The sequence below is a fragment of the Desmodus rotundus genome, chromosome 2, assembly GCF_022682495.2.
Source record: "Desmodus rotundus isolate HL8 chromosome 2, HLdesRot8A.1, whole genome shotgun sequence".
Lineage (NCBI taxonomy): Eukaryota > Metazoa > Chordata > Mammalia > Chiroptera > Phyllostomidae > Desmodus > Desmodus rotundus.
In genome coordinates, this window is record NC_071388.1 from 44,774,486 (window position 1) to 44,786,283 (window position 11,798).

Here is an 11,798-nt window from a genome sequence, read left to right on the forward strand (position 1 = left end):
TGTGGTCACGATCATTGCCTACTTCCTCCAAGCTCTTGTATATGGACTGTCTTCCCAACAGCCACGCCACAAGTGTCCCTAAGCAAAATGAAAATGTAAATAGAGACAAAATAGAATGAAAAGCTGCTACATTACTATACACAGGAAAAAGTGAGACTAGAATCTGCTCAAAACCGATAGGATATGCCCATTTCCTCATGAGAAAATAGTTCTTTTCATAAAGTTCAAACTTAGTGCTAAAGGAGGACCAAGTGCCTGAACTTTGTACAGACAAACCACCCATTGTTTTCCCCAATACCCAGGTAGGGAGAGAATGGTAATTAACACAGGAACCTCACTTTAATTATATGTTTATTGTGTATGTTTAAAGTAACTGTTGGTCATACTGAATACACTTCATGTCATTATGCAGGATTGGTCTTTTTAGCCAATCCATTTTAAGGCTTCAAGTGAAAGCTCTGGTTTGAAGAGAAGAGGACTACCTGGACAGGTAAATCCAGTGGACGTTTGTACACACTATTCAAGTGCTCAGATAACATAAAGGAATAAACAGGTCCCACTATTGAATTGTGCCTAGACAATTTCAATTTTTGTCACCTAGCAGTAGGTTGTTCTGAGCAACCCAAGTGATGGCCCCTTCATGTGGAATTTTAAAGAGGTGGGACTAACAACCAGTTGAGCGGTTTCACTTGAACCAAGAAGACTGAATCAAGCACTGACTCTCACCTAATCACTCTTGCCTAGAGGTTTGCCAATAATTCAGTACCCAAAGGGAATGGCCAAGAGAGAGATGAGGAAGGTATGGTCAGCTGGGCTAAAGGCTGCAGAAAAAGCAATGAGAATGAAGACCCAGAAAAGGCCATGGTTAGTTGACCTACTTGGAGGTCATGGTAACCATTGGCAGACTCAGTCTTACCAGACAGGGGGTGTAAAAGCCTGGTTGCAGAGGGTTGATTGGTGGTATGTCTATGATAAGGAAATGAGAGGCACATATATTCTCTTGCAAGGAGTTTCATGGTGAAGGGTCAGAGAGATAACATGTAATTTAAAAGGATAACTGGGTGGAGAGAAGACTTCTTTTTCAAGAAAGAATTTTGAGCCTATTTAGGGAAAAAGATAAAAAGAGATGGAAAAAAAAAAAAAGAGAGGAGATGATGGAGCAGGATGCCAGGAAAGATATTTAGTGGAGAACTGGAAATGAGAAGATTTGAGCAACTCTGCCAGGGATTCCAGTCCTTCCTTGAGGGAGCTTGCAAGGAGATCCAAAAGAGTCACATTTCACCCAGTGCTAAAAGAGACTAACCTTCTATCCACCCTTATACACACAGGTGCGACTCTGAGGAAGCACATGGAGTATTAGTCACAATATTTTCCATGGAAAGTGAGCGATAGATACCCCACCCAAAGTATCTTTAGTGAAAAGGGGAATGCTACTGCCTTGTGTACTGAGAATTCAAATGGATGAGTTCTCCCTAAGGCACAGCCAGGTCCAGGGGTTCAAAAGATGTCATCCCTCCTCCTCCCCCACCTCTATTCTCCTCCCCTCCTCTCCTCTCTCTTCATCTCTTAGCAATGCCTGCTTTTAGTCTTAGCCCAGATGGCCATTGGCAATCTCACACCTACATAAGCATTAGTGCCTACGCTTGAAGAAAGAGAAAAGGGTCAGTCAAGAAGAGCCAAGAAAGGAGCTATCCCAGGAGAATAGCAGGCATAAAGGCCTAGAGGCAGGAAATAGTTGATGTAGCCAAGGAGGAGAAAGCAAGCTGGGCTGAAGTAAGCAAGAGGAGGAGGTGACGGGCTGTAAAAGATGAGGGTGGAGAAGTGGATGGGGGCCAGGTCATGAGCAGCCTTGAGGTCCGCAGAAGGAGACGGAAAGTTATTCTCAGTGCAATGGGAAACCATTAAAGGTTTTAAGCAGGGCAGTGACATATTCAGATTTATGTTAAAAGATCACTAAGGATCCATGGGTCTCAACCTGGGGATGGGGTCAGGTGGGGTGAGGCAGTATTACCTCCAACTCAGAAAGATGTTTGGAAGTGGAGGCATTTACTTAGGATACTACTGGGCAGAGGCTAGCAATGCTAAACGTTCTGAAATGAGTGGGAACGCCTGACCAATGAAGACCCAACAATGGACAGTGATTATCTGAGGCTCCAAGTGCCAATAGCATTCAGCTTGTTAGTTTCTGTAGGGAAAATGGATTGTAGCTGGGTAAGAGTAGCCACAGGATAGGAAGTGACTGGAGCTTGCTAGGGGAGAGATAAGTGTACCTTAGACAAAGGTGTTGGGCAGCAGATGTAGTAAAACAAGGATATAAATTTGCAGGTAGAAAAACTCCTAGGACCTGCTGATGGATTTGATGTGGGGGTGAGAAAGAGAGAGTTGAAGGATAACTCCTGGATTTGTAACTTGGCTAACTGGGTAGGCGGTGGTGCCATTTACTGAGGCAGAGGACAGTGGTTCATTTCATCCTAGTTACCTCAGCTTCTCTCCTCTCTATCTTGAAACCATGCAGTTTATTATTCTATGTCAGGCTAACCCACGCTTCTTAAGGAAGCAGTGAATCCAACAGAACTGCATGACCTGGGTCACGTTGCTTTACCTTTCATTTCTCATTGCCCTCCTTGTACAACCAGGTGTATACAACAGCCCGGAATTAAATAGTAGGACTAAATGAGATGCTAGAAGTAGATACTTGCAACCTTCTTGGCACATTCTATGTCCTCAGTGACAGTCTTCCTTCTCTGCTTCTCTCTTTCCGTCCTCTGAATTTGGTGTCTTCAGAAGATAGTGTTTTTGACCTTCTCTTAAATGTGTACTCGCTGCTTGGCAAGTCCATTCTCTCTCATGATTTAAATTCTCAGTCACACACAGATAACTTTCGACTATACAGCTCCAGCTTGGGCCTCTTCTTTTGAATTCCAACACTACACTTCCAAATGTCTCCAGGGTTTCCCCAGTTGAATTACCTAGATCTGTTTCTTACATGATTTATTTACCTAAGAGATGCATGTCTGAAGACTCAGCATTATTCAAAGTGTGCATGTTCTAGAAAATTTCTTCCCCAGGATAAACATAGAGATGACGAGTTATGAATCTGTTAAATTTATTGTGCTTATTACACATTTTTGCATTAATGTCGCCCTGTATTTTCTCAAAATCATTTTTTAACATTTTGCAGAATGTTCTCTCCTAAATTAATAGCATCGCATATGTCCCACTAACTTGCCTTCTTAGTAGATTTTTAATCACTTCTAACTCATGTTCTAAAGTTATTGAATTTCAGGTATATTTTTCAATACTTGTACCAATTAGCAATATTTGATGCATGTTAAGATAATACAAGCATTACTTTTCCAATTAATGATTTTCATGAAAGATTACTCGTGTTGACACATTCCTATCTCTGCACTGACATTTTAGGATCTTTTACCACCATCCCTGAAATTTTCATTCTCCTCTGCCATTGGGATGCCCATTCCCATCCTTGTCATTATGACTCTGACACCCCCAGGGACTCCCCCACATTCACCAATGGCTTTAGTGTCTCTGCTGTCCAGCTGTAGCCAACTTCAACACCCCTGCTGATGGCACACCATCTCTCCCCCCATCTCACCTCCTCTACTGTTTCTCTATTTCTGTGACCCTCTGGTTCCCACCACCACGCAGGAGTTGTCCTCATCCTGATGGCACCCCTTGCTCTACCCTTTCTCTGCCCTTACTCTCCTTTTCATCCACTTCTCAGTTGCCCCCGATCAGGTTAAACTGGGTGTTCAGTCTCCTTAAGGGCTTCAGCCCCTCTATTTCTATGTATTGTAATAGTTTACTTGTCAGACTCCTCCTGGTTTCACTTCCTTGTTTATGAGCCCCAGGCCCACAGTCGGGCATTTCAGTGATACTCACACAAGCATCCTCTATAAGTCTTCACCTCTGTCCTCTGGACTACATGCCTTTCCAGAGCCCAACTCCAGCCATTCCTGTTTACAGCCTGCTGGGTCCAGCCGAAGGGCTTCCCACAACGTGGCTCTTAATACCCTGACAAATGTTGCTTTCTATCCTCAGATGAGACCATGAGGCTACTCCCCCTCATTATCCTCATTTTTACTCTATTTCCCATCCACACATATTTCCCTCTCAAGTCTCCAATCTCACTCCTATATCTCTACCCTCAATAGATGGAAACTCCCAGTTTCCATATCAAGTAAATGTTCCCAGGTAAGAAATCCCCTCCACTTCTATCCAAAGTCATTGGTTGTTACCTCCTTCTCTCTTGCTCAGATTAGATGTCTTTCTCTTCTCTCAAGCTGCCCCCTACCCCATCCTAACCCCTCACCTTCCCTAATTACTTTGCCCTCCACAGCATCCTGTCTACTCTCACATCGGCCTCACCCTTCTTACTGACCACAGACTTTCACATAATCCTCATCCTAAAGGGTCACTCTCCCCTTGATCCTGCATTCCTCCAAAGACACTTCCCCATCCCTCCCCTTCTCTTCGCCATCAAACTTTTTAAAAAATGTTTACTTAATTGTTTAAAATGTTACATGCACATTAAAGAAAACTTGGAAAATACTGAGAAGCTGAAAGAATAAAAATAAGTGCTTCCTATAGTCAAATCCTATGTCTCTGATAATAGTAACATTTTTGTATTGTATTCATTCTACTTCCCAGCCCTAGTCCATAGAGGTGCTTTATGAATCAGTATAACTACCCTGTAGTTTCAATAGTCTATCCAGCTATTAAGCTTATAACCTAACATTATAATGTAAACATTTCTGTTCCTACATAGACTTCACAAACATAATTTGTAATGACTAGTCAGTATTCCAGCAAATGGACATATCATAGTTTACTTAACTATTCTTTTATTGCTGAACATTTAGGTGGTTACTACCTTTTTACAGTTATAAGTGGCATAGCAATTATTAAACACAAGACAACAGGCTCAAAATGGAGTTGCTTTTGCTAAACCCCACATCACTGAACCAAGACAATTTAATTATAGTTTTGACTCTCCCAGAAATGGACTCTTAAACTAATCAATCAGGAATTGCCTGACCAGTACCAGTGAGGTAATCTGCCTGGTAGACTCCTTCCATCTTCATGTAGGGGTGTCCAACTTGCAGCCCATGGGCCACATGCAGCCCAGGATGGCTGTGAATTTGGCCCAACACAAAATCATAAATTTACTTAAAACATTATGAGATTTTTTTTTTGTGAATACATGTTGCAATGCATTTAATGTATGGCCCAAGACAACTCTTCTTCTTCCAGTGTGGTGCAGAGACACCAAAAGTTTGGACACCCATACTTGAAAGTAACTTTGCAATAACTAATTCTCTTTTTTGTCCAGTATAACTTCTTTGTTCCCATTCCTTTCTGCTTATACAAGTCTTCCATGAGGCCTGGCCAGTGTGGCTCAGTTGGTTCGAGCATCGTCCTGTAAACTGAAGGGTTGTGAGTTCGATTCCCAGTTAGAGCACATACCTGGGTTGCAGGTTCAATCTCTGGTCAGGTCATGGGCGCATGTGACCCTTGGTCCAGGCACTGATTCCCATTCTGAGCATATATAGGAGGGAACCAATCAATGCTTCTTTCTTGCACCGATGTTTCTCTCTCTCCCCTCTTCCTTCCCTTCCTTTTTCTTAAAAAGAAGTAAAAAAAAAAAAAAATGTCCTCAGGTAAGGATAAAGCAAGAAAAAAAGTCTTCCATGTTGTGCAGCTTTTTGGAGCTCCTTTCTATCTGCTAGATGGAATGTTGCCTGATTCAGACCAATTTCTGCTTATATAAACTCAAAAATTTAAATATGCTTCAGTTAAATTTTTAACATAATAAAATCATTATTATGCATGAAATTGTCCAATATTTTGATCTTGTTGTTTACCTCCTATTTGGAGCTCTTTCTCTGTCCCTATCTCTTCTACACATCTATAAAAAATTGGAGTCCCACCTTGGGGCGGTGTGGCTCAGTGGATTGAGTGCCGGCCTGCAAAGCAAGGGGTCACTGGTTCGATTCCCAGTCAAGGCACATGCCTGGGTTACAGGCCAGGTCCCTGGTGTAGAGAGTGCAATAGGCAACCACACATTGTTTATCTCCCTCTTTTTCATCCTCCCATCACCTCTGTTTAAAATAGATAAATAAAATCTTTAAAAAACAAAAAAGAATGGTTAAAATGGAATATTAAAAAAAAAGTTGGAGTCCTTGGGATTTCTATCTTGGGTCTTCTCACTTTATAAGCTCTCTACCTGCCAATCTAATCCATTCTACAATTTCAGTTTACTGAGTGGTCTTATTCCATAAAATTTCCTCTTTCTGTTGTATTTTTAATCTTCCCCTCTCTGATGATCCTAAACCCTCAGCATATAAATGTTCTCAAGTTTATTCCATTTAAAAAAGTTATTTATTTTTTATTTACTTATTTTTTAATCCTCATCCAAGGATATATTTATTGATTTTTAGAGGAGGGGGGGCGAGAGAGAAAGAGAGAGAGAAACATCAATCATTTGCTTCCTGTACATGCCTTGACCAGGGATCTAACCTACAATCTCGGTATATGCCTTGACCTGGAATCAAACCTGCAATATTTTGGTGCACGGGATGATGCTCCAAGCAACCAAGCCACCTGGCCAGGGCAAGTTTCTTCCATGTTTCTAAGAGGCTCTTCCTCAGTCCTGTATTCTTGTCTTTCATGTGTTACTTTCTTTTATTTGCAGTTAAGCTTTTAAAAAACAGTGGTATTAACTTCCCAAACTCCCATTTATTTTTAAAAATTTTGTTGCTAACTTCCAGCCAAGATGGAGGTGTAAGTAGGTGCACATTGCTTCCTTATACAACCAAAAGAAGAACAACAAATTTAAAAACAAAAAATAACCAGAACTGTGAGAAAATTGAACTATATGGAAGTCTGACAACACAGAAGTTAAAGAAGAAACATTCATTCAGACTGGTAGTGGGGGCAGAGACAGGCAGCCAGGGTGAAGAGGACACACAGCAAGGTGGTAGCTGGGAACCGGTCAGTCCCACCTTTGCGTGCAGATAAACTGGGAGGAACAACTGGGGAACAAGGCAGACCACATAACTCAGGGTTCCGGTGTGGGGAAATAAAGCCTCAAAACCTTCGGCTGTAAAAACCTGTAGGGGTTGTGGTGCCAGAAGAAGCTCCCAGCCTCACAGGAGCATTTATTGGAGAGACCCACAGGGTCCTAAAGCATACACAAACCCACCCACCCAGAAATCAGCACCAGAAGAGCCCAATTAGCTTGTGGGTAGCGGGGGAAGTGACTGAAAGCCAGCAGAGAGTCAAGCAAGTGGCATTGTTCCCTCCTGGATACCTCCCTAACATACAGCGCCACACAAAGCAACGTGGGTTGCCCTACCCTGGTGAATGCTTCAGGCTTTGACCCTTATAATGTAACAGCTGTGCAGAGACTATATATATATATATATATGTATGTATATATATATATATATTTACTATATAGTAGGTACAATATTATACTATTTTTATATAAAAATGTGCATGATATTTGAATAGAAGAAAATCTAGAAGGTTATCCATCAACTATTAACAATGGAGTGGAATATTATCATCTTCTTTACTTTCTGATTTTTAAAATTTTTTTCTAAATGCACACAAATATTTGATAATATTCTCTTAATGAGAAAAATGTTTATGAAAGTTGTATTTAGTTCTCTAAACTCTTCCCCCAGCTCCATTCATAGGCATAAATGCCTTTGAACCCAAAGGAAGAAGAAAAAAATTACCAAGTACAATTGGGTGGGCATGTATCACACGCATGATCACAGTTGTCCCCATTTTTATTGATGAGAAAACTGAATGTCAGAGAAAATAAATTGCACCCGTGCTTTAAAGTCACTCAGCTCATGACGGGTCCCGCCCACCAGGTCTACCCAACTGCAAGCTCTGGACTTTCCACTGCATCACATAGCAGGGGCCTCTCTTGGGAGTGCCCACATCTAAAGCCATTGCCCACATTAGTTCCTGATGCCCTTGTCCTCTCACGTAAGCCCACCAGAGGCCATGTACCCTTGAATTAGTAGGAACTGGATCAAAGCTGTGGGGGTGTATGTTGGGTTTGCACTGTGGTTAATGAATAATAGTCTTATCTGAGTATTGTATTGACCTAACAAGATCCACAGTGAAGGAGGAAAACAAATACCACATACTAACTGTGAAGAGCACTGGGTTAGGGTCTTGGGTCCACCCCTGGCTGGATGCATTGTCTTGGGCATGTCATCTAATTTCTCAGGACTGTGGTCATATCATTTAAAGAAAGCAGGTATTGGCCTGCCCAGTCTCCAAGTACACTTCAATCTCCAACGCTTTACAAGTCTGTGATAAGATATACATCCCACAGCATGTAGGAATGGCATCTTCTTAAGAGAAGGGGGAGAGAAACATGTTTCCAGTGCCTCAAAGACTTCGGTTTTAACATCCCTCAGAGAGAGATTTCCTTTTTCTTATTTTCAAGATGAGGAAACTGCTTCTTAGAAAAGTTACAGGGACAATTTTTAAAGCTTTTGAGCAGCTTCCTGTGTGAAATTTCACACTTTTTTTTCTCCTCCCCATGTCTTTGTTTTTTTTAAAGGATCTGTGACTTCCCAGTTTTCTAGAAATTAGTGAGGGATAAATCAGTGCTTCACTGACAGAGAGGTAAAAGCTGACACATTTTCCTCTGACAGATCCACAGAATTCTCTATCCAGCTCAGCTGCGATTCCTTTAGCCTGGCTCAGGAGATGCAAGACCAAATATTTCTTAAAGGCACATTCCTCAAAGCTTATTTATTTTTTACTTACAGTGTTGCTGACCATCATCTCCACCTAGGAATCTTTAACAGCCTGTTTTCTCTGTGTGCTTTGAGTACCTGGATTGTGAGACTTATACCTAATACTGCCAGGATACTGCTTAGAGTCCCCTAGTACTTCTCAACTGTTTTGAAAATAAAAGAAAAATTAACAAATTTTATGAACATTGAAAAGTGGCAAGGTCATGCTGATAAACAAAGAAAATGTCTTCAGAAATTCTGTTCTGTTTTTTTCCTACTAACTGGAAGATACTGGTATAGGGTGAAAGGGGCAGAACATGTTAAATTCTACCCACTCCTTCTCTGCTAACTCACCTTTGTATTCTCATACGTCTGCCCCACTCTCCTCACTCCAGTTTCTCCCCATCCATCATTATTCTTACAGAACTGCTTAGTGTGGCTGGTAAGCAGTAATTACCAGCAGCAGGCATAGCAGGTGTAAATCCTGGAGGACAAAACCCTCTCTCCTGTCTCTGTTGCATTGCAGACAGAATTGACTGTTGATTGTTTCTTCTTGGTGCTCATAGCTGAGCTTCTACTGAAAGAAAATGTGCCAGAGCTGCAGCCCCTCCCACAGAATGGGTCATGCAATCAGGTTCTGGTTCTGTTAATCTGGCAGATGTTACCATATTGTGGGTACTGGAAAACACACATGTTTGGGTGACATATTCATCAAGTGGGGATGAAGATACCTCCCAACAGGCTTCATGAAGATTAAGTGTAAATGCCTCACTCTCAGCAGTGCTGGCATGCAGTAGGCATTCCGCAGTGTTACTTCCTCATTCCCATCTTTGGTCAGTGTATGGGAAGTACTGGTTAGTGTAGAATGTAGCAATAAACCCTCCCACTGGGAGTGAAACCCATGAGAACCAGCACCTGTGGGTGAAGGAAGCCAGCTGCAGGAAGGCCTCACCCTCTGAGCTGGCTTGTAAAGGTGTTGGTGAGGTAACTTGGGAAGTGCCCAGGTCAGGCTAGGGTGCTGGGTAGCTTTTCAGAAAGAGACTCTTCCTAATTAAAGTTTAGCCTCATGCCTAGGACCTCACCTGTAATGCAGGAATGAGGTGTATGCCTGGCAGTGGAAGACACTAATGAAGGCTGTGGCTCAGCCAGGTGCATTGTTGCATGGTGTTGTGAAGTAACAATGCAGTCCGTTTGCAGGAAACAAAAGGGTGGTGAGAGAGGAAGAACTTGTCAATGTTTCTCCATCCCTGCTGGGGACATGCCAGAGAGGCAGCCCTCTACAGTGTAAATGAAGCATCAGGCTTCTGGTTTATACATCAGTTGCTGTGCATTGGGTTGGTCTGAGTCAGCTCCCAGGCCTGTGTGACCCTGGGTTCTCAGGAACCTGAATATGTGGCCTACAAACCTTTGACATCTCTTCATAAAGCAGGACTGCTGCCTCCAACCTCATTTATCACTCTGAGTACAAGATGTGGGTTTGGAGATCCTACCTGCCTTCCCTTCTTATCTTTTAGATTCTCTTTGGCAAGGTGCTGAAGGCAAACCGTGTGCCAGGTACTCTTGTGTAGGATCTCATTTACCCTCACATCCATCCTATGGATTCACTCTGGCCTCGATTTATCAATGAGGGATTCAGAGAGAGTGAGAAGCCTTTTTGTCACACAGCAGATGAGTGGTAGAGCTGGGGTTCCAACTCAGGCTGTTTGAGCCTACAGTCTGTGCTTTAGGCCACAGCACCTTAGGGATTCTTGGAGGAAGTTCCACTTTGCCCAACAGATTTGCCCAAGAATATTTTGGGCACTAAAAAATGAGTTCTAAACATTCTGAATTTTCTCATACATTGCCTGCATGTGATTGATAAGAGTAAGGGAGGAAAAGAGGTTCCAGGTGTAGGGTACTTCAGGAGACAGACTGTCAAAAGGTGGCCTGAGGCTACTGGGTAGCTTAGCGGTGACAAACGCCATCCAGTTTATAGAGGAGACAATGGAAAGTGATGAAAGGACAGAAGGTAAACTATGTAATTCATATTTGTTGCTTTTACTACTCTTACTCCCATTTCCTTGGCCCATCAGGCACATTCCTATTCATCCTTCAAGCCCCAGACTGAATGTAACCTCCTCTATGAAGTGACTTCTCCAACAGAGCTAGTTTCTCCCTCTGTTGCTTTCTTGGTACCCACTCATCGAGGGCAAGCACTGTGTCTTCTTCTCTGAAGCTACATGGGTTAGACACAAACCCTGGCTATAAGACTTTGGGAAAGCTTCTCAGTCTCACTGTTCCTCAGATTTCCTCATCTGTAAAGTGAGAATAACACTGGTACCTACAGCCCTGGTTGGCTGTGGGCCTTAAATGAGAGAAGGAACACAAAGTGTTTAGGATGGGACTGGGCACACACTGAGAACTCATCAGTGTTATTTATTAAAGGGTGAGGCAAAAGTGGGTTTACAGTTGTTCCTATGGAAAATAATACAATAGTTAATAAATAATAAAACAAGAATGAACTCTGTGTTTTACGTACTCACAACTGTAAACCTACTTTTGCTCCACTCTCTACTTGGAACACTGGGCCTTGGCAGCATATCAAGCAGATTTTTATTCAGGATTTGTGGAAGGAAGAAAAGATAAAGAAGGGGAAGAGAGAGAGAGAGACAAACTGACCAGCTGCAGAGATCATTTCTTAGCAGGTCAGAACTAGCTTGATATTTTGGAGCTGTGGCTGCTGCACAACTTTGGTAAGTACACACCCCACCATCTCAGGTCAAGACTTGGTACCTATATTTCTAACTTCCCTGGACCTAATGCCAGGTGCCACACCTCACCCAGTTCTGCAGCAAACAATAGCTCACCTGTCCACCTGTGTGGTTCTAAAACCAATCCTAAATCGATGCCCTGACACACACTTGTCAGGAGGAGGGTCTCTGGGAGGCCTTGTACCCTCCTGGCTCAAGGAAAATCAAGTCCCTGTTTCTCCTAACCTGGCTCACCTGGTGGTGACTCTCCATTCAGGTA